Below are 23,240 nucleotides of genomic sequence, written 5' to 3'. Positions count from 1 at the left end.
TGGAACATCAGTGAGCTACCAATGTCATTGGATCTGTCATTGAACTCTGTCATTGGATCTTCCTTCTGCATTTCTACCCTCCTTTAATTCTTCTGTGATTGTCCTGGGGCTTGAACTCAGTGCTTGGTTGCTGTCCCAGAAACTGATTGCCCAATTCTGCCACTTGAGCCATAACTCAATTCCCAGGTTTTTTTTTCTTTTATTTTTGACAATTAATTGGAGATAAGAGTCTGAGACAAAGCCTAGCATAAATCAAGCTAGCCTGGGAAGGAAAGTCCATGAGATTATGACCTCCAATTAACCACTGAATAGTTGGGAGTGGTAGAACTCTATCCTTGAACAAACCAGCACAAGTTCAAGGATGGCACACACAAGCTTCAAGATGGCACAGAGATGTACACACACAAAGTCTCATGGATTTTCTTGCTTGTGTTAGCTTTGAACTCTGATCCTCAGATTTCAGTCTCTCTTCTTCCACTGTCCTTTTTATTTATTTGTAATTTTTAGTTGTCCTGCAGCTTGACCTCTGGCTCTGGGGACTATTTCTTAGCTTTTTAAACAAAGGTTGCTACTTTATCACCTCAGCTTCAGCTCAGGGCTTTGTGCTAGGTAGCTTGGATAAGCATCTCAAGCACGTTTATGCCCAGGCTGACTTGATATCACAATCCTCAGATGTCAGCCTCTTGTGTAGTTAGGATTATACACAGGACCAACAACCCTTGTGTCATTTTAAAACTTTAATATGTGCTTGCCACTATCTACTGTTGTTTACTCTTTTTTTGCATGTGTGTGTTGTTACTGGGTCTACAAATTGGGACTCTTATTCTGTCCCAGAAGTTTTTATTCAAGGCTATCCACTATTACATGAGACACACTATAACTTTTTGGCCCTTTTTTGGGGAGGGTGATTAATTACAGACAAGATTTTCATGGACTCTACTGCCAGGGCTGGACATAAACCATCATCCTCAGATTTTAGCCACTTGAATAGCTAGTAGAACATGTATGAGCCACCAATGCTTGATTCATTTAAGCCTTTGTCACTCACTCTTCCTTGGTTACTTCTACTCTTCTTTATTTCTTCTGTGCATGTCCTGGGGCTTCAACTCAGGGTTTAGGTGGAGTCCCAGAAAATATTTGCCCAGTTCTGTCACTTAAGTCATAGCTCAAATTCCAACTGAATTAGGTGGCTGAAATCTGAGGACTACGTTTCAAAGCTAGCCTGGGCAGAAAATCGATGACACTCTTATCTCCAATTCACCACCCAAAATCTGCTAATGCTAGGGTACTAGCAAAGTATGGTACACAAACACACACATCACAAATACAAACACACACACACACACACACACACACACAAATATACACACACACACACACATACACCCAAAGTTTCCTGGATTTTGCTTCTTGACCTGGCCTTGAAAGTTGATCCTCAGGGGTTGGGAAGATGGCTCAGAGGTGGAGCGCTTGCCTTGCATGCATGAAGCCCTGGGTTCAATTCCTCAGCACCACATAAGAAAAAAGAAAAAAGCCAGAAGTGGCGCTGTGGCTCAAGTGGTAGAGCACTAGCCTTGAGCTGAAGAGCTAAGGGACAGTGCCCAGGCCCAGAGTTCTTGCCCCGCGTCTGGACCCAAAAAAAAAAGAAAAAGAAAAAAAGAAAGTTGATCCTCAGATTTCTGCCTCCACGATCAACAAGCACCAGGCTTATGTTTCAATTTACAATTGGCCTTTCTTCTCTTCTCCTACATTTTTTTAGCACCAGGAATTGATCTCTGGATCAATAAACAAGTTTTTTTTTTTTAGCTTTTTCAACAAATACAATGTTTTACAACTACAATGATATCTACACTGGGTAGTTGGGTAAAAGAGTCTCATGTACTTTCTTGCCCAGTCTACCTTTGAACCTTGAATAGCTAGGAATACACATATGAACCAAAACCAATGCTCATTTTGAAACTGGCTTTCTCTTTTCCCATCATTTTTAGTTTGTGTTTTTTTTTGTTTTTTGAAATGTGTGTCTAGGATTTCAACTTAGTGCTTAGGTGCTGTTCCAAGCTTACTGTTTGAGACTACCACTCAACCGCACGAGCCAAAGTACAGCTTGTAGCTTATTTTTGGTGGCAAATTAGATAGATGAGTCTCATGAGTCTCATGGACTCTCCTGCCTTGGCTGGTCATGAACTGTGATCCTTAGATTTCATCCTCCTGAGTACCTCATATAACATGTGTGAGCAACCAATGTTTGATTCATTTCAACCTCTATCACTGATAGAGGTTTTGTACTTCTATCCTCCTTTTCTTTTATTTCTTCTGTGTTTGTCCTGCAGCTTGAACTCAGGGTCTGAGTGCTGTACCAGATACTATTGCCCAGTTCTGCCAGTTGACCACAGCTCAATTCCAGGGTTTTTGTTTTTTTTTTTTCTGTTTTGGTGGTTAATTAGAAATGAGTAGAGCCTGTCAAGATTCATGAGGCTGAAATCTGAGGATCAACTTTTGTACCAGCCTGGGCAGGAAAGTCCATGATATCTCCAATTATAACCACTAAAAAGCTGAGAATAGTAGAGTCTTGAGAAAAACAGTACAAGTTCAAGCAACAGGACTCTCACACAGACATACAGACACACACACACACACGTGTCTTATGGACTTTCCTAATTGGTCTGGTCTTTAAATATTATCCTCATATTTTAGCCTCCTGAGTAACTAGAATTACAGTTATGAGCCACCAATGATTGGCTGATTGGCTCATTGAAGCCTCGGTTATTGGTTCTTCTTCTACCCTTCTTTACATTTATTCATTTCATTGTTTTGTGTGTGATGGTCCTGGAGCTAGAACTCATGCAAGGCCTGGCCTGTTTCAGGAGGCTGAAGTCTGACCATCATGGTTCAAAGCCACGCTGAGCAGAAAGTCTAAGATCCTTACCTCCAATTAACTGCCAAAAATCTGGGAGTAGTACAGTTCCAGCCCTAGGATGTGCCACAAAGAACTGTCTTCTGGGCTTTCTTGCTAAGTTTGGTCTTTACACTGGATCCCCATATTTCTGCCTACTGAGGTTCTTGAATTACAGGCATGAGTCACCAGCCCTGGGTTCTATTTTTCTTATCTTTTTTTTGTGATCCAGAGGCTGGATCTCTGAGGCACTCAGGGCACTGTTTTGTAGCTTTCTCACTCAAGGCTGGTGCTTTACAACTCCAATCACAGCCTCACTTCTGTTTTCTTGTTTGTTTGTTTTGTTGGTGATTTTATGATAAGACACCATAATCCTCAGATTTCATCTATCTTAGTTTCTAGGATTACACACATGAAACAAAAACTCATGGCTCATTTGGAAAATTTAATTGGATTTTCCAATACATTTTTTAATTTCTATTTTTTATTTCTATATGTATGCTGGGCTTTGGGCTATAAATCAGAGCCTGGGTATTGTCCCAGTACTTTTTATTTTTGCCGGTCATGGGGCCTGAACTCTGGGCTTGGGCACTGTCTCTCAACTCTTCAGCTTGAGGCTAGAGCCCTACCACTTGTTCCACAGTGCCACTTCTGGCTTTTTTTCTTATTTTTTGCTGAGGAATTGAACCCAGGGCCTCATGCATGCAAGGCAGCACTCTACTACTGAGGCAACTTCCCAGCCCCGTCACAGTACATTTTTAATACTAGCATGCTAATACGTGAGCCACAGCACAATTTGTGGATTTTTTTTAAAAACTGTAGTTGGCTAATTAGAGATAAGTCCATGGACTCACCTGCCTTGGCTGGCCTTGAACACTGAGTCTCAGATGTGTGACCCTTGAGTAACTTTAATAACAAGTGTAAGCTACCTCAGTTTTTATTTTATCCTCTGAAATTTGCTCTCCCTTTTCTTCTTCTACCTTTCTTTTCATTTATTTATTTTATTCTTGTTTGTACTGGTCCTGAAGCTTATCTCAAGATGTGGGTGCTGTCCCAGAAATCAGTCTCATTTCTGCCATTGGAGACACAGCTCAACCTCCAGCTGTTTTTTTTTTCTTTTCTTTATTTTTTTCGTGGTTCATTAGAGATAAGAGTCTCATGCAATGCACAGAATACCTCAGGAAGCTGAAATCTGAGGATCACAGTTTTGAAGCCAGCCTGCAAAGGAAATTCCATGATTCTCTTTATCTCCAGTTAGCTGGTAGTGATCCCACCAAAAAGCTGAGATTGATAGAACTCCAGCCTTGAATAAAGTAGAACAAATTCAACTCTCATGACTGGCACACACAGAAAAATGGCCAAAGGATTTCCCTGCTTGGGCTTGCCTTTTAAATGGTATTTTCTGATTTTAGTCCCCTATGTAGTTAATATAACATGTGTAAGCCACCTGTGATTGATTAATTTAAAACTCTGTCACTGGCTATTACTTTTTCTACACTTCTTTATTTCTTTTGTGGTGGTCCTTAGGCTTTAACTTGGGGCTTTGGGGTTTGTCTTTTTATGTCTTCTATATAACTTGTTCCAGTTTTGTTCTAATGTTTCATTTGTTTATGTTGCTTTTTATATCTTACATAAGTAAATTTTTATATCTCACAAAAGTAACTTTTAGCTGGTGGCTCATGCCTGTTATCTTACTCAGGAGGCTGACATCGAGGATCACAGTTTGAAGCCAGCACAGGCAGAAAAATCTTGGAAATTCTTATCTCCACTACACTACCAAATGTACTAGAAGTGAAGATATGACTGAAGTAGTAAATTGCTAGACTTGAGCAAAAAACTCAGAGCCCAGGTCTCAAGTTCAAACCCTTGGACTGGCACAAAAAGAAAACTTTCATTAACTTATATTATACCAGGATTACTGGTGTGAGACACCAGTTGGTTTTAAGAACCAACTTTTGTAGCAGCTGCCACTTTTGATGTTTTCCCTAGGAACTTTTATGTTGTTTTTTTCCATGCCTCACATTTACATTCCATTAAATGGCATTCTTATTTCCTTTGTTTGGAGGGACATATCAATAATTCAATGACAAATCAAAAAAGGCATGTCTTGAATTTTTCTTTAATTTAAATAGGAAAGGGAAACGCTGAGTCTAAACCTAGCAGAGAGTGAATGACGGTTTGTTTAATGTATTCGTGAATGTGGGAGCCTGCCATTTTGGGTGCTTTCGTGGTGGGGTCATCCTGCAGCTTCACAATAACTTCTATGATGTCACAACCTCTTTTTCCATCACAACGGATAGGTGTCAGCCACTGATCTCACCTTTATGTGGACTTAGATAAACAAGGAGGAAAATAATAATTAGAATAAATGACTATTAACTACAAGACCACAGCTTGATGAGTTTTCCTGACTGAATTCTGATATTACATGAGCAGAGCAGGCTCACCTCTATACAAGGGTACTAAGCACTAAGGCACATCTCTACACAAAGCTACTAAGCACTAAGGACCAGGCACTGCCGTAGGCAACTGGAGAAACATGTGAATACAGCTATGAATGGCCTTCTCCATGCAAATTTCATGCTGAAGGAGAAAACCAAAAATCCCAATGATAATATCAATGAATCAGAAAGATGGTAATCTGGGGAGACAACTTCACATTGAGGATGGGAGGAAGAGACATATGATCTAACAGCAGGGGACTTCATCCATTCTGGCACCAATCTCAATCCCAGATCTCATCCTTCTGAGTAGCCAATTATAGGTATGAAGCACCTGCAGTGGGCTCTTTGATATCAATATCTAACCAATGTGTGCTAAGTTTCTTGGAAGTTTCTTGAGAGGAAGGTTCAAAATTAAGCATATCATGTATCCTAAACATTCATTTCATTATCTTCTAATTATTTGAATATGAGCTGTATTCCTCACTTTTTGGAAAAACCAAGACAATTTTTTTTCATTGTTCAAATCCTGGGGAGGGAAGGAAAATCACAGCTTCTTTGCCAAACTAGAAAGTAATAGTCATTTCAACTTACCAGTTTTTCCAAATAGTATGTCTTGTCCTTGATGGATTTTTCATCTTCAACAATGTTAGATGGATGAAATTATAAATGGGAGAAAAGCAACCACATAGTAGCAAGTTTATCACAATGACATAATCTGTCCACTTTCTATCCAATGAAAACATTTGCCACAAGAACTAAAAAACTTGAATAAAAACTTGGAGATTCTACTCTTTATACAAAGTTGTTTTTTTGTTGTTTTTTGTCAGTCGTGGGGCTTGAACGCTGGGCCGAGGGGCAGTCCCTTAGCTATTCAGCTCAAGGAAAGCACTCTAGCACTCGAGCCACAGCACAACTTCTAGTTTTCTGGTGGTTATTTGTAGATAAGCTTCATGGAGTTTCCTGCACAGGCTGGCTTTGAACTGCAATCTTCATGTCCCAGCCTCCTGAGTAGATAGGAATACAGACATGAGCCATCAGCACCTAGCCAAACTTGTATTTTCTTCAGTTTTGCTGGCTTGAATGATTACCAAGGAAAAAATAGAACCTAAAATTATTATTTTGTGCTAAAATTTGCAATAGTTTTACCACGAAGAATAGTGAAATATTTAGCATTACATATTTTGAGAAAATGTAGCTTATTAGCTTTTATTGTTCTAAAATAATAGAATCTCTTTTTTGTAGACACTGTACTCTGAGTTCAGAACTTGTACATGTTGACAGACACTCTATTCTGTGAGCCACATCCTTCTCATTTTTAAATCAATCATCATTTAAATAATTTGAAGCTCACAGGCATCTTTTGTTAAGATTAAGTAAAATAAGCCTAAACTCCTGCCTTTTGAGTAACAGAAGAAATCCTAATATCTAGAATATATAGACAAAAAATGAAACACCCTAAGAACAAATAATCTAATCAATAAATAGGCAAGGGAATTGACTAGATAGTTCCCCAAAACTGATGTAGGTATCTAAGGAATACATGAAAATATTCAACACCGTTAGTAATCAAGGAAATGCAAATCAAATCTATGTTGAAGTTCATGTCTGCCTAATCAGAATGCCTATTAAAAAAGAAAACAGAAATACTTGCAATGAGGTGGGGAAAGATACCCTACACAATGATGGCAATTAAGTGAATCATTACAGCCCCAACAGAAATCAGTGTGGAAGTTCCACACAAGAAATCCTACATATACACCTGAAGAAATGTAAGTCAGCCTTATAGTACAGCTATTTGCACACTCATTTTTTACAGCATGATTCAAAATAATCACATTCCAGAATTGGCCACCACAGGCAGAAAAGTGTGTAAAACTATTATCTCCAATTAACAATTAAAAATCTGGGAGTAGGACTGTGTACCAAGTCGCAGAGTACCAGCCTTGATGGAAGGAAGCCAATCAAGAGATTAATGTCCTAGGTTCAAGCCTCAGGACTGGCAAACACACACACACACACACACACACACACACACACACACACACACACACACACACACACACACACACACAATGCTTCCTATATTTTTTAGCCAAGTTTCTTATTCCCCTAAGATTCATACATCTATGACAGATCTAAATGTAATGGGAAAGAGATATTTATAATGATAAACTTCTACTGAAGAACCCAATTTTTTCTTGTTTTTTTTTTGTGGTCTTTGGACTTGAACTCATGGCCTGAGTGCTGTCTGTGTCCATTTTCCCTCAAGGTTGGTGCTCTACCACTTAGATACAGTGCCACTTCCAGGTTTGTGATAGTTTGTTGGAGATAAAGAGTCTCAAGAACTCTGACCTCCACACACTAATTTCTAATTGCAATTCTCAGATTTCACATTCCTGAATTGGTAGAATTAGAGGCCTGATCCACCAATGCCGGGCTAGAACCTGAGTATTTTCACCATTGCTCATTGGAAGAGTTCAATTCTTTTTCCTCCAGAACACTTACCAAGCACAGTTCTCTCTGGATGGTAATCAAGCAAATACAGAGGCACCAGTAGCTCACACCTGTAAATCCTAGCTACTGAAAAGTCTGAGATATGAGGATAGTGGTTCAAGGCCAGCCCAGACAGGAAAATCTGGGAGACTTTTAGTCCCAATTAACCACAAAAAAATGCCATATGTTGAGTTGTGGCTCAAGAAGTAGAGCTCTACCTTGATCAAATACCTCAGGGATAGACCTCAGGCCCTGAGTTCAAGACCCAAGACCAGTGCACATGCAAACACACACAATTTAATAACATGGTTCTCAAACCTAGCAAGGTGCCATCCTAATCCATTAATGTCATGCTTTGTTATGAGAACTGGAAAAGTCTAACGTCTGGCGTGGGCTGGTAAACAGCATCTGGACATAGTAATTAGCTCACAGCCAGTCAGACCAACCCAGACCGGAAGCAAGATTGAGGTGGTGCAGGCACATGGCCCCTACTCCCCTATTCACCCAGACTGGAATCAGGAGTGAGGTGACACAGGTAAGCAGCCCCCACTCACTAAGACCGGAAGACAGAGTAAGGTGACAAGGGCACCAAGCCCAGACTTATCCAGCCAGGAAGCAGTAGTGAGGTGATGCAGGGACATGGCCCCTACCTACCCAGACCGGAGGCTGTCATGAGGTGACACAGGCAGCATGGCCCTTACTCCCCCACTCATGCAGACCAGAAGCAGGAGTGAGGCGACACAGGCACGTGGCCCCCACTCACCTAGAGTGGAAGCAGGAGTGAGGTGAAACAGGCATGCAGCCCACTCTTACCCAGACTGGAAGTGGGAGTGAGGTGGTGCAGGCACACGGCTCCTACCCACCCAGACCAGAAGCAGGAGTGAGGTGACACAGGCATGCGGCCCCTATTCATCTAGCCAGGAAGCAGAAGTGAGGTGATGGTCGCATGCCACACCAGAGGCATGATCCTAGCATTCCATGGCAGCTCTCTTCTCTCCCAGCCTTTGTGAAGGGCTGCTAGGTTCCATGATGCACTCAGGAGGTCAAGGGGCTGGAGCCAAGGTTGCTGCTGCCTCCCCCAACTGTTACTCCACCTGCTGCAGCTATGGTAGCAAATTTAATAAGTTCTAATTCACAGACCATATACTATGAACTATTAGTGTCTTCATGTACCATGTTCCACTTGCTATTCACTTAATTGTATAGTTGCCAATGTCTTAAGTGTTCACTGACTTATAAATATGCTGGAATGGAAATCCTAATATCACTGATGTCTTTTAATTTCTAGGAATGATGATTTTGAAATGCCCCTTTCTGAAGAGAAGAGGAGGGGACATAGACTCAACTGTTCAAGAGTGCCTTTGGTTGACACTCTATTGGCCCAAGAATGAGTCGACACAGCTGGTATCCAGTTGTTTTGTGTTAGTATTTGGGTCATGTTTTCTGTTTGGCCTTGGAGTCTTAGGCTTCTCTTTGTAGACACAGAAGATGGGAAAGTAATTGCCAAGGCTTATATAATCAGGAGCCATTTACTTCCTGCCCTTCTGAAATGACATCTCACTACATAGCCAAGATGGCCTTGAACTTATTTTGCTTCTGCTTCAGCTTCCCAAGTGATGGAATTACAGGCTTACCATACCATGCCGAGCTATCTCTCATGGACCATTTGAAATAGAAAAATCATGACATGTGTGCTTTATCTACTAAGAGACTTGTGCAAAGACCAAATAATTTACAACCCTGTTGTTAAGAATATAGACTCATATTCAACTGAATTTCAAATTCAATTTTGGTTTCTTACCTGCTTTGGGTTAAAGAGGTAGACACTACATCACTGAGTTTTATTCACTTGTACAGAAATGTGGATGGTGCCAGGGACAGGTGGCTCATGCCTATAATCTTACTCAAGAGGCTGAGATGTAAGGATTGTGTTTTGAATCCAGCCCGGGCAGAAAAGTCACCATTAGAATAGGAGGACAAGAGCCAAACTGATGAGCCAGATACTCTACTGAAAAATGGTTTAATATGGTACATTGTTTCCCACATGTCAGTTTGTCATTCTGCTTCTAGTCAGAAAATTTATAAGGCTCAGAAAAGGATTCAAGCTCTCTGTTAAACCATACTGTAGCCATTTTGATTTTTATTAAAGGAATAATCAATTTAGACATTGGTAGCTCATGCCTATAATCCTTGCTGCTTACGAGGCTGAGATCTGAGGAACATGATTTCAGGCCAGCCCAAGCAGAAAGTCCATGAGACTTGTCTCCAATTAAGCAGTGATAAACCCAGAAGAAGAGGTATGCCTTAATACAGTATTATTCCTAAGGAAAAAGCTTTATTTAAGCTGCCCTAAAACTTCGGGTCATATGTTGGGACATTGCCACGTACAATGCTGCTGGACCCTGCCTTCCTTTGGTGTGTTTGCCTAGAGCCTGGCTTTCACTCCTGTGGATATAGGCTGTTTATCCCACAACCTTGGGGGTGACATCATCCGTGTATGGAATATACTGCCCAGACAAAAACCTATGATGGAAGCAATGATTGACAAGGTGTTAGTCCAAAGTTACAATGGTAAGGATGTATTCTGTTTAGCTTTTTTCTTTAGTTAATTGCTTTTTAAAGTTTATCTGCTTATTTAATGTACTCTAGGAAATCAAAAGTTAATATTTGGAATTTTTGGTGCAATTTGCAACTAGGCAAGTAAGAGCACCCATTGCCCCCAAATTCATCATTTAAAATTATTAAAACTCTGTTCAGATGTTTTAGTCATCAGAAATTTGAGCCAGGGATGGGAGCTCACACTTGTAATGCTAGCTGCTGGGTCTTGACAGATACAGAGAGGATTATGATTTGATGTTAGCCCAGGAAAAACATTCAAAATATTGGATCTCAATCAATATTGAACCCAATGCATTGTGCTTCTTATTTCATCTACTCAGAAAGGGTAAAAAGAAGGATTATGGTCTATGCTGGCCTGGTCATAGACATAAAACCCTACCACAAAAATAGCTAAAGCCAAGCCAGGTGCAGGTGGCTCATGCCTGTAATCTTAGCTACACAGGAGGCTGAAATCTGAAGATCACAGATCAAAGCCAGGCCAGGCAGCCCAGTGAGACTCACATCGCCAATAAACCACTAGAAAACCAGAAGTGGTACTGTGGCTCAAACAGTAGAGCCTTCACCTTGGGCTGAAGAACTCAGGGACAACACCCAGGCACAGAGTTCAAGTTACATAACCAACAAAAGAAAAATGAGGACTGGGAAGGTGGTCAGTGGTAGAGCGCTTGCCTTGCATGCCTGAGGCCCTGGGTTCGATTCCTCAGCACCACATAAGCAAAAAGAAAAAAGCCAGAAGTGGCGCTGTGGCTCAAGTGAAGAGTTGAGGGACAGTGCCCAGGCCTAGAGTTCAGGCCCCACGACTGGACCCCCCCCAAAAAAAAAGAAAGAAAGAAAGAAAAATAACTAAAGCCAAAAAAAGCAGGTGTATGGCTCATCTGGTAAAATACCTACCTAAAATGCATGAGGCCCTGAGTTTAAGTTCTAGGATAGAAAGGGGGAAAGGATGTGAAGGAATAGAAGGAAGAAAAGAAGGAAGGGAGGAGTTATTCTGTAAATTGTACTTGCCTAGCTATTTCATTAAGGTGGCTTCTCATTCCTTTTTTTTTTTTTTTTTTGGTCGGTTGTTGGGCTTGAACTCAGGTCCTGGATCCTGTCCCTGATCTTTTGTGCTCAAGGATAGTGCTCTAACACTTTGAGTTACATTGTCACTTATGGTTTTCAGTGCTTAATTGGAAATAAGAATCTCATAGATTTTCCTTCCTAGGCTGGTGTTGAACCTTGATCCTCAGATCTCAGCCTTCTAACTAGCTAGAATTACAGGTATGAGCCATTGGCTCTGGTCACTCATTTGTTTTCTTTCTTTTTATTTGTAAGTCATGGGACTTGAACTCTGGGTACTGTCCCTGAGCTCTTCAGCTCAAGTGAAGTGCTCTACCACTTGAGCCAGAGCCCACTTCTGGTTTTCTGGTGGTTAATTGAGGATAAGAATCTCATGAGCTTTCCTATATGGGCTGGCTTTGAACTGCAATCCTCAGATCTCACGATTACATGTGTAAGCCACCTGCACCCAAATTCCTCATTTATTTTCTCATGGTGAGTTCAAGCTGATTTCTCTACTCCTTGTAGTTCCTAGCAACTACAAAGTAGTCCTAGAGGTACCTCATCGTTTATAGTAGTCCTTAGGACCAAGTGACTGCTGAGTGCAGGAAAGCAGATGAGGCCAATATAAAATACAATGCTATCTATCTATCTATCTATCTATCTATCTATCTATCTATCTATCTATCTATCTATCTATCTATCTATCTATCCAGTGGAGAGAACTAACACAGTCCCCCACTACCACAAATTATACAGTCGAATTTCCCACATTTGGGGAAATCTCAGGGGTCAGCACATCTGAAGTGCAATAGATAAGCCTGGCCCTGGAAAACCATCTTCATGATCATAGTATCTCCCCTGCCAGGTAAGTAACAAGTGCCAGGTAAGTAACAAGGCTGACTTGGTATTTAAAAAACTAACAAACACATGAGAGTAGTTCACATTTGTAATCCTAGCTACTCAGAATGCTGAAATCTGAGGATTAAGCTTTAAATACTAGATAAATTTTGCTGAATTTTTATTAAAGCTCCTTTGGTGTTTTTAATTGAAGGTTTTATTTATTTTCTTATTTTACTGTTTCTTACTGTGACTACCAAAAACCTGAGTGACTTCCGTGGCTTGTATTCCTGGATTACTTTGGAGGTGCTCTAAGACTTCATCAGTGGCCAGACTTGTTCTACTCAGTGGATTAGCCAGCCACAAAGTTGTAAGTGACAATACTTACAGTAAGCAAAATTACATAAAATTAAAAATTCAGACACACAGTTACACTAGCCATATTTCAAATAAAAATAGAATTCAAGTTTCAGTGAATGTTAGTAAAGTTATAATGCATTCATTTTATCTGTGTCCCCTGTCACACTGCCACAGAAGAATGGAATACTTAGGACATATCATGTGACTCCCAAAGCCTGGATGTACTTATTCTGTTCCTTTACAGAAAATGTTTGCCTGACCATGTACCCTAGTGAATATCATTTATTATGCAGAGCTACCCTCTTTTCTATATGCTGTTATTTCTCCCTATCCTTTTCTCCCTCCCTCTCTCTTCCCTCACCCAATCCCTCCCTTTCCTTGTTTTAGGGATCAAAACTCATGCATGGTAAGTTGCTAAGCTGAATCTCAGCCCTGTGTATGATTTTGTGTTTGGTGAGGGGGTACTTTTTCAGGGCTTAAACTTTGGCTCTGGACACTATCTGAACTTTCTTCCTCCCTCCCTCCCTTCCTTCCTCCCTTCCTTTCTTCCTTCCTTCCTTCCTTCCTTCCTTCCTTCCTTCCTTCCTTCCTTCCTTCCTTCCTTCCTTCCTTCCTTCCTTCCTTCCTTCCTTTCTTTCTTTCTTTCTCTCTTTCATTTTGTCAGTCATTGGGCCTGAACTCTGAAATCTGGGCCTGGTCACTGTCCCTCAGGTCTTTAGATGAAGGATAGTGCTTTACCATTTGAGCCACAGCACCATTTCTGGCTTTTTCCGACTTATGTGGTGAAGAGTAATGGAACTCAGGGCCTTATGCATGCAAGACAATCACTCTACCCCTAAGCAACCTTCCCAGACCTCATTTTATTTTAAAAATAAAATTCAAAACATGCCTTTTATGAATCCTCATTCAATTTATTGAAACATAGTATATATTCTTTAAGCTGTTTTTAAAATATTTTTAGTGTAAAAATATTGTACAGAAGGTTTACAGTTACATGAGTAAAGTAGTGGGCACATTTCCTAGTGAGCATTGTCACCTCCATCTTTCTTTTTCCCCAAACATCCCTTCCCTTCCCACCTTCCCAACACCTTCCATCCACCACAAAAGTTGTAAAGTTTGTTTTCAACATAGTGTTTTGTACATCTCATTGTTACAATGGGTTAAACTGTATCCTTATTTAAGCATCTTGTTATGTACATATAAGACGCAGGTCACCAGAAACAAATACAGTGAATACAGAGTAATACCCTGGTGGAAGAACATACCAGAGAAACAAAAAAAATCACATAGTACATTATAAATATGTTAAAAACAATAGCAAGGAAGAAAAAAGCACTTGAGTTACTATCTTGAGGTTTATTTCACTTAACATCATCCTATAAGGTCATATGTACATAGCTTTTGATTTTTTCTTCTTGTCCTAGACATATACTAGTTATTGAAAAAAAAGGGAAACTATAAGACCTACGTTTTGGGGGGGCCTGGCCTACTTCACTTAATATAATTTTTTCCAAGTCTTTCTATTTCCTAACAAGTGGGGTGATGTAATTCTAATGGAGGCATAGAATTCCATTGTGTACGTGTGTGTGTGTGTGTGTGTATATATATATATATATACATATATATATATATATACATGTATATGTATATGTATATATACATATATATGTCACATTTTCTTGATCCATTTATCTACTGAGGGACACCTGGGTTGGTTCCATATCCTAGCTATGGTAAATAATGCTGCAATAAACAATTGTGCTGGTAGCTTTAATATAGCCTTGTTTGCAATCATTTGGGTAAATGCTCAAAAGTGGGATTTCTGGGTCATAGGGAAGCTCTATGTGGAGTCTATTGAAGAATATCCATACTGCTTTCCAAAGGGGATGAACAAGTTTACACTCCCACCAACAATGCAGTAAGGTTCCTTTTTGACCACATCCCCTCCATCATCTGTTATTATTAGAGTTCTTGATTATAGCCATTCTAACTGGGGTGAGGTGGAATCTCAACATTGTCTTGATTTTCATTTTTATTCTTCATGTGTCTATTGGCCATTCCTATTTCCTCTTCAGAGACCTTTCTCTTTAAGTCTTTAGCCCACTTATTCATGGGGCAGTTGTTTCTTTGAGGATTTGTTTTTGGGGAATTTAATTTTTTGAGTTCTAAATATATTTTAGATATGAGACCCTTGTCCATTGTATGGCTAGTGAAGATCTTCTCCCAGTACTTGGGCTTTCTATTGATCTTGCTAGCTATGTCCTTTGCCATGCAGAAGCTCTGCAGTTTCATGCAATCCCATTTGTCCAACTTTTCTATGATTTTATGTGTTTCTTGGCCTTTATTAAGAAATTTTCGGCATGTGCCAAGGAGACCTAGAGGTTTTCCTCTTCCTTCCTGTAATGGTTTCAGGCTATCTCCTTTGACTCCAAGGTCTTTGATCCATTTGGAGTTGATTCTGTTGCAGGGTGCTATATAAGGATCTAGTTTTAGTTTTCTACAGGTGTGAAATATAGTATATATTTTATAAGTCTTTGTCCATCTCTCTAGAGGCCTCCACAAGTTTATATGTATTTGTAGCTTGGGAAGGGAAATAAGATTTAAATCAGGACAGTAGGAGGCTATGGTTTATAAGGCTCATTTGAGACCCTTTTGGAAGGAATGTTGACTTTTTCCATCTGATATCCTACAGATGACAATCTTGGTACAGGTATTGAGTAGACTGTCACAGGATGGGAAGCTTGTACTGATTTCTCCTGACTTTCCCCTGGGGACAAAGAAGGTGAAGTAGCCATAGGCATGAATCTGTAGGGGGATTGCAATTTATTTGTACTGACTGTGTATTTCTAATTACTGTTGCCACAGGCCAGTGGGTGAAAGGTTTTTTTTCCTTTCCTACTTTAGCTGTAACTAGTTATTTTTCATTTTTTAAATTTTATTTTATTGTAAAGAGTCTATAGAGGGGTTAGAGTTACATAAATAAGGCAATGAGTACATTTCTGGTCAAGCATTGTTACCCCTTCCCTTGTTTTTCTTCCACTATCCCTTACCTCCCCCACCTCCCACACTCCTCCCCTCCCCACCCGAAGTTGTAAAGTTCATTTCCAACATACTGTCTTATGGGTGTCATTGTTGCAACGGGTCATCCTGTGTCCTTGTTTTAGCATTTTGTTATTTCCCTTCCCCTCCCCAAATTAAAAAATGTATCTACAAGATGCAGGGTATCAAAGTCAAGTACAGTGACAACAGGGGATATACCACAGGGGGAAGAATATACAAAGGAAACCAAACACTTACATAATAAATCTAAAACAAAAACAACAAATGAACCCCAAGATATAGTAATTTGTTTTTATAGGACAGTTATTCTAAAACTCCCTAGACATCTTAAGTTTGGACTATTTCTTTTTTTTCTGCCAGTCCTGTGGTTTGAATTTAGGGCACTCTACTGCTTGAGTCCCAGAGCACCACTTTGAGCTTTTTCTGAGTAGTATATCTTATATAGAGTGTCATAACTTTCCAGCTTAGGCAGGTTTCAAATAATGATCCTTAGTTCTCAGCTTCCTGAGCATCTAGGAGTACAAGTATGAGCCACTAGGACCTGCCTTGAATAATCCCATAGTTTTAACTACAGCTGTTTTCATATCCCCTACCAACAATGCTTTCTCATACTTTTTAAAGTTATCTCTAAATAGCTTAGGAAGAAGTTTGAGCATTGCTTAATCATTTTTTCACTTTCATTAGTATATACTAGTTGCACACACTGAGAGGTTTGATGGAGTTACTTCCACACACGCATATGATATACTTGCTCACATTCATCCTGACATCCCAGTGCCCAGCCCTTGAATTCAAGGCCCAGAACTACTGTGTACATGCAAACATTCACGGAGACACACACACACACACACACACACACACACACACACACACAGCAGAACAATTAGCAAAGGTTGTACTATGGATCAGGAACTGCAAGGAAACATGGGAAGGTAGATTGTCTTTTCCCAGTTTCTCTGTCTTCCTCCATTCTCTGCTTTTCCTCAGAACAACTCAAGCCCTCCACACCTCGCTTCTGTCTGTTTGAACACCCTGAGCCTGGCTTCCAGTATGCCATTTATAGGGAGCTGCCCTTGCCTGAATAGATGGTCCTGAAAGTAAGCAGACGGTCTCAGGTTATATTTTATTTTTCCATTTGGAGTGTGAATGCAGGCCCTGAGACCATAAGCAGCATCTTGAAGTGTATGGACAACTGTTTTGAGCTACAAAACTCACCTCAGAAAACAAGCAGAGGAAGTGGGATGCAAAATACACAACCTGAACCAATAGATCTATAGGTGACTGAGAGCCAATTTCCACATTAATGGCGTGAATATAAGGGTGAGTCCATTTGAAGACAGGTCTCCAACGATTTCATGGGACCCCATGGACAAGACACGTGTGTGTGTGTGTGTGTGTGTGTGTGTGTGTGTGTGTGTGTGTGTGCCTGAAGGCTGGGCTGAGGCTCAGGCTGAGGCTGAGTGCAACCTGCCCTTATGCCTTTTTTGCTGCTCTACCACTTCATCCACAGCTCCACTTCTGGCTTTTTTGGTAATTGATTGGAGATGAGATTCTGATGGACTCTCCTACCATGGCAGGCTTCAACTATGATCTTCAAATCCCAGCCTCATGAGTAGCTAGTATTAAAGAAGTGAGGCACTGGAACCTGTCAGGAAGCCTCTTAAATAACAGAGCTATTTTTAGGGAGACAGGAAACACCTCAGTCCAAAAGATGGTGTTGAGTTTTCATGTTTTAAAAGAAAAAAATGCACTCAATAGTGAAGTGTGAAGTAATATTGAAGGAAAGAAGACAGCAAACTTTCATAAATCTGGTGTTGTGAAAGCCCATCAGACATGAGTGTTTCATATAGGAATCAAAATAATATCTATGTGGCAACATTGAGACTCACCCATGTGGTCACGTGAACTGGTTGAAGACCTATTCTCAGACCGACTCACCTTCAAAAGTCTGGGATTCTGCTCTGTGGAAGATGTTTCCCAGTCACACTTGTAAGTCTCTTAGTTCTGTTTTTCACACTTCTCATCCCTCATTCTTAGTATTCACCAAGTATCTTTTCCATTGCTGCTCCAGAAGATGCTTTCAATGTCACTGTAAGAAGTGGCGCTGTAGCTCAAATGGTAGAGCTCTCGCCTTGAGCTGAAGAGCTGAGGGACAGCGCCCAGGCCCAGAGTTCAAGCCCCACGGCCAACCAAAAAAAAAAAAAAAAAGAATCTTTGGGGCTGGGAAGGTGGCTCAGTGGTAGAGCACTTGCCTTGCATGCTCGCGGCCCTGGGTTCGATTCCTCAGCACCACATAAGAAAAAAGCTGGAAGTGGCGCTATGGCTCAAGTGGTAGAGCACTAGCCTTGAGCTGAAGAGCTGAGGGACAGCGCCCAGTCCCAGAGTTCAGGCCCCACGACTGGACCCCCCCCAAAAAAAGAAAGTAATATCAATGTCACTGTAAGAATTCATCTAATAAGAGAAACTTGTTTGGAGAACTTTAATACTTATATTAATAATATCATTACTAATAAAGAGTATTATTCAAGAACTACTTTAAGATAAATAAAACGATTCGGAGCAGTTATGTAGTTTGGATATTAAATCTGATAACACACATATATTCCTAGGCCATTACAAATCTGTAGTTACTTCAATCTTACAATACAAATGTTCTTAAGAAAGAAAGTGTTGATAATATAAGCAACCCAGTAGTTGTTGAATGAGATAAATATAGTGAGGACTTCTGTTGAGCTATACACACTGGTTCTTGCTCTGAAAGCATCACCTATCTGTTCTGAGAGCCAGTCAGGCTTAAGTAGGACACATGCTTCCGGATGACAGACCTGCCTGGCATTCACTGCCTAAGTCCATTCAGGCCCACAGCCCATAGGCAATATAGAACAATCTTCAGAACAGTCATCCTGACTTTAAAGTTCAAGCCTCTAATCCTAGCTCATCAGCAGACTGATGTCTGAGGATTGTGGTTCAAAGTCACCCTGGGCAGCAAAGTCTGGAAGACTCTTACCTCCAGTTAACCACAAAAAAGCCACAGTGGAAGGGATAAACTGAGAGCAAGGGAAGGGGTGTAATTGTCCCCCCAAAATGTATTCATTACCTGACAACTGTTTAATTTAACTGACTTAACTGTTACCCCTCTGAACATCATATTCCTAATAATAATTTTTTTAAGAAAAGGAAAGATCAGTCTGTGAAGGTGGCTCAATGGTAGAGTGCTTTCCTTGCATTCATGAGGCCCTGAATTCAATTCTTCAGTACCATATAAGCAGAAAGAAAGCTGGAAGGCACACTGTGGCTCAAGTGGTAGAGCACTAGCCTTGATCTGAAGAGATGAGGGACAGTGCCCAAGCCCAGAATTCAGGCCCATAACTTACAAAAAAAATAAAGAAAAGGAAATAAAAAAGGAAGAGTATTGCTGCCAGGCTCAGTGGCCAAGCCTGTAATCCTAGCTATTCATGAGGCTGAGGATCAGTGATTGAAGCCAACTTGGGTAGGAAAGCCTGTACGACATTTATCTCCAATTACGTACAAAAAAAAACCTAGAAGTAGAGTTGTGGCTCCAGTGGTAAAGCAGTAGCCTTGAGGGGAAAAACATAAACTACAGGGATAGTATCCATTTCCTGAGTGCAAGCCCCAGAAAGGCACAGAATAAAAGAAGGAAAGACACTATGAACTTGGTTTATCTGTACCTGAGATGTCCTTGTTAGAGACGATTATGGACTGAAACTCTGAACAGGGCATACTAGGTCTGGCATTTTTTCTGCACAAACTGTGTGCACAACCATCTTAACTCCTTCGCTATTCTATAGTTGCAGGTTGCATTATCTTCTCACCATGGAAGAGGTCCAGTATTTACTTTCCCTAGGGTACCTGCTTCCTTGTCTTCTGCTCTTTATTCATGGACAGCAGTATTTTAACTGAGAATGCAAGGAGGAGGATTGGCAAGGCCTTGAAAAAGAGAATTTGCTAGAAGTGGGTGAGACGGTGGTGATAATGCCCAGGACCAGGTGAGCATTTTGGTGATGATTGGGCATGGTGTGTCATTCTTTATCAATATGCTGAGGGGCCATGGGCATGAAAAGGAGGCCTCAATGCCTCCTGGGGTCATTCAGATTACACAGATATAAGCCAGCTAATCTTCCTCTCACTTTCCCAGCATGGAGTTATGGGCCCTGCCTGGAAGGGGACTCATGCCCAAGTACTGACAGCTATCCACACAACATCCAGTTGTGTCCTCTGCGTTGTTACTACATTGAGAGCAGTGCAGCACAAATCACATGGAGCATGTCTAAATCATTAAAGGGATGGGAAAGTGGTTCTATGTTATATGGACCAAGACAGACAGAGAACACCATATAAGTTCCCTTTCAGAGTCCCCACTTCTGTTCGATGGCCAAGAGAACATACAGGAAAACCTCCAGAAGGAGGAGCTATGTTCCTAACCTGGACCCTTCACTGCATGATTTCCCACAGCTTATGGATACAATAAAACTAAATCTCTCCAAGATCAGGCATGAAGTCTCTCAGAGACCATTGCCCACATCTGTGAGGAGAGCATAGGAGGTAAAATGGACTGTCAGGGAGGGGAATAGCCACAGAGTGTCTCCGTGACATCTCTGGCATCCAGTATTCAGATAATTAGGGAAAGGTTATGAAAGCATATTTGGTGTGGATAATGAATCATTGCAGCAGGTGGCACAGAGGATGGGAAAGCTAGTTGAAGAGTACATGGGTCCCATCAAGTCCCAAGATGTGCAGATCTACCATCAAGAGAGCTGGACATTATGTTGGATATGTTACATGATAGCCTTTGCTAATGCCAGGTCTTAGACACGTGTTATACTACAGCGACTCTGCTGTCTACTACCACAAATGCATCACCAAGATCATCCTAAAGAAGAACTTCATAGACATTATCATCTGATTGTGTGTGGGGTCTGGGGTGGGGGGGGTGTATGTGTGGACACTAGAGATTCCACTTTGGGTCTGGACAGTGCCCCTGAGCCTCTTTTGCTCAAGGCTTGTACTATAGCTCTTAAGCCACAGCTCCACTTTCAGCTTTTTTGATATTTTATTGAAGTCTCACAAGTATTTACTTACAAGATAAACTTTAATTATGAGGTGATATGATTTTAAGGATGATATACTACTATGCAAATGCAATAAATAAAAATGGGAGGTAAAAAGACACTCTAAGGACTATATAGGAAGTTTTATGAAAGCCATGAAAGTATATCTTAAAAAAGTGTTATTAGTGACTTAAACAGCAGTGCTAAATTTTTTGTCCTGTATAAATGAATGAAGTCAGTTATTTCTGTTTAAATGTATAATGTTATTTTTCTCTTTTTACTGTTTGTAATCCATACTATTAATATTAATAGGTGTAGGAGACTCAAGCTGAGCTGTTGAACCTGGAAAAGGTTTGAGAGGTTGGAACATCACCTGAATAGTACTCAGAAAGCTGAGAGCTGACTATGCAAAGGTTAAAACACAGCTCTGTGAAGTAAGCCAGGCCCAAAGAAATATAAGTCCCATGGTTTCCCTTATTTGAAATAACTAGTATATGTCTGAGACAAACAGAAACTGTCAGACAAGTTGATGTTAGGTGAAATGAACCCCAAGATAAGGATTCAAATTTTTTTTTCTTTCTTGAGATTGTTTCCAACATATTTATAAAATGATTTCTTTGTTGCTTTGTATGTACCTCCCCATGGAATTAGCCCTGCTTTCACTGTAGTTGATGTTGGTATAATTTGTGGAAAGGAAGGAAAAAAAAACAAATTGTTTAAATAGGGATACTGGTGGACCCATTGCAAGAATGAGATGTACAACACGTTATGTCGAAAAGCGAAATTTACAACTTTGGGGGGGGTAGGAAGAGCTGGAGGGAGGGGTGGGGGGCACGACATGGGGAGGGATGGGAGATGGGAAGGGATAGGAAGGGAAAACCAAGGAGGAGGCAGCAATGCTTGATAAGAAATGTACTCATTATCTTGCCCATGCAATTGTAACTCCTCTGTATGGTATTTTCACAATAAAAAAAAAAAAAGAAATAAATATATAAATAAGGTTACAGGTGACCCCATTAAAACAATGAAATGTATAAGATGTTATGTTGAAAAATGAACTTTACAACTTCGGTAGGGGGTGGGGGAAGGAAGGGGGGTTGAGAGGGGAAGGGATGGTAAGGGGAAACAAAGGAGGAGGCAACAATGCTTGATAAGAAATGTACTCACTATCTTGTCAATGTAATTGTAACTCCTCTGTATGGTATTTTCACAATTAAAAAAAAAAGCACAGCTCTGGAGAGTGTTAAGCTATTGCCCCCTTCCATAGTGCTTTAAAGGCCTTGAAGCCTGGGAGGTAAAAGAATTGACAACTTAACCTAGGAAGCTAGATAAAATAGACCAAATGTCTGGATTTTCTTTAGGTTGCATTCTCCTTTCTCAAAACAAAAAGGGAACCAGTGTTTCTCACTCACTGTGGTGGCTCTGATTGCCATATAGAAGCTTCATTTTTGCATGCATCCATGGTAACCTTCCCAGTGTGAATCCAAATAAATATGATTGCTTGTATGACCTGGGGCCCAAGTGCCAGTAAGCCTTGGGACCCCAGGTCCTCATTGATTTTTTTTTCTTTTTCTCTACACCTGTCCGTGTATTTTCTAATTTTCTTCAGCTTGGTATCCTATTGCACTGCCTTGGGTTGCAATTAGCAACAAATATGAATATTCTTGAGTTGTAAAACATAAAGGCCTTACAAACTTTCTTATCCCAGATGGCTTCACACCACAATCCTCAGATCTAAGCCTTCTGAGTAGGATTACAGGCATAAGCCACTGGCAACCAGCATGCATCTGAAGACTTGATGTCAGTGAGATCTTTCTTGGGGAATGTCTGCACATCTCAGTCCTCCTCAGCTCTGTTCCTTCCTGTTACCCAAACAGAGTCAAACACTTTCACTCCTTTATGTTCAAAATCCTTGAGGTTAGTGAACTGACTTGCCTGCCATGTAGCTCCTTTCTATAAATACAATAGTGGGTTTTACTCCTTACCATCGATTAACTAAATTAACTGGGATCCACACAGAGGTGACATGTCCTTTTCTGGATTGCACACCGTACACCTATGTTTTACTTTATCTAATAAAGTTAACATAACTTACCTTGTTTGAGGGTTCTTAGTTCCCATATTTCTTCCTTCTCATCCCTCTTTCCCTTGCACAGAGGGAAGAACCATTTGGAATTGTGAAGAGTGAGTTTTTAGTCATTTTCTGAAAAGCTTTGCCAATGGATCCTGATTTCCAAGTCCTGAGTAACTGGCCTGTAAAGCCTTGTTCTTTAATCTCTCCTCAGCTGACACAAATGACCATATATATCTAAAAAAGGCTTTGGGAAATGAGTTCAGGTTATCAGTTAGGAATCCTTATTACCTGGTCACTGTGCATAAGTTGTTTTTGTTTTTTTTGTTTTGTTTGGTTTGAATAGTGTACAA

At 40.5% G+C, this 23,240-nt stretch overlaps 1 non-coding gene and 1 pseudogene across 1 annotated transcript; one reads left to right on the top strand and one right to left on the bottom strand.

The window, feature by feature from the left end:
- Positions 1-8,311: 8,311 nt before the first annotated feature.
- Positions 8,312-23,240, top strand: part of LOC122127445 — a 37,418-nt pseudogene continuing 22,489 nt past the window's right edge.
- Positions 12,201-12,363, bottom strand: LOC122127508. Its single transcript, XR_006151183.1, has one exon. It is a non-coding gene; the product is annotated as a U1 spliceosomal RNA (small nuclear RNA).

Source organism: Dipodomys spectabilis, unplaced genomic scaffold (assembly GCF_019054845.1).
Source record: "Dipodomys spectabilis isolate Male_0828 unplaced genomic scaffold, ASM1905484v1 ptg000301l, whole genome shotgun sequence".
NCBI lineage: Eukaryota > Metazoa > Chordata > Mammalia > Rodentia > Heteromyidae > Dipodomys > Dipodomys spectabilis.
This window is presented reverse-complemented; position numbering and strand designations above follow the sequence as displayed.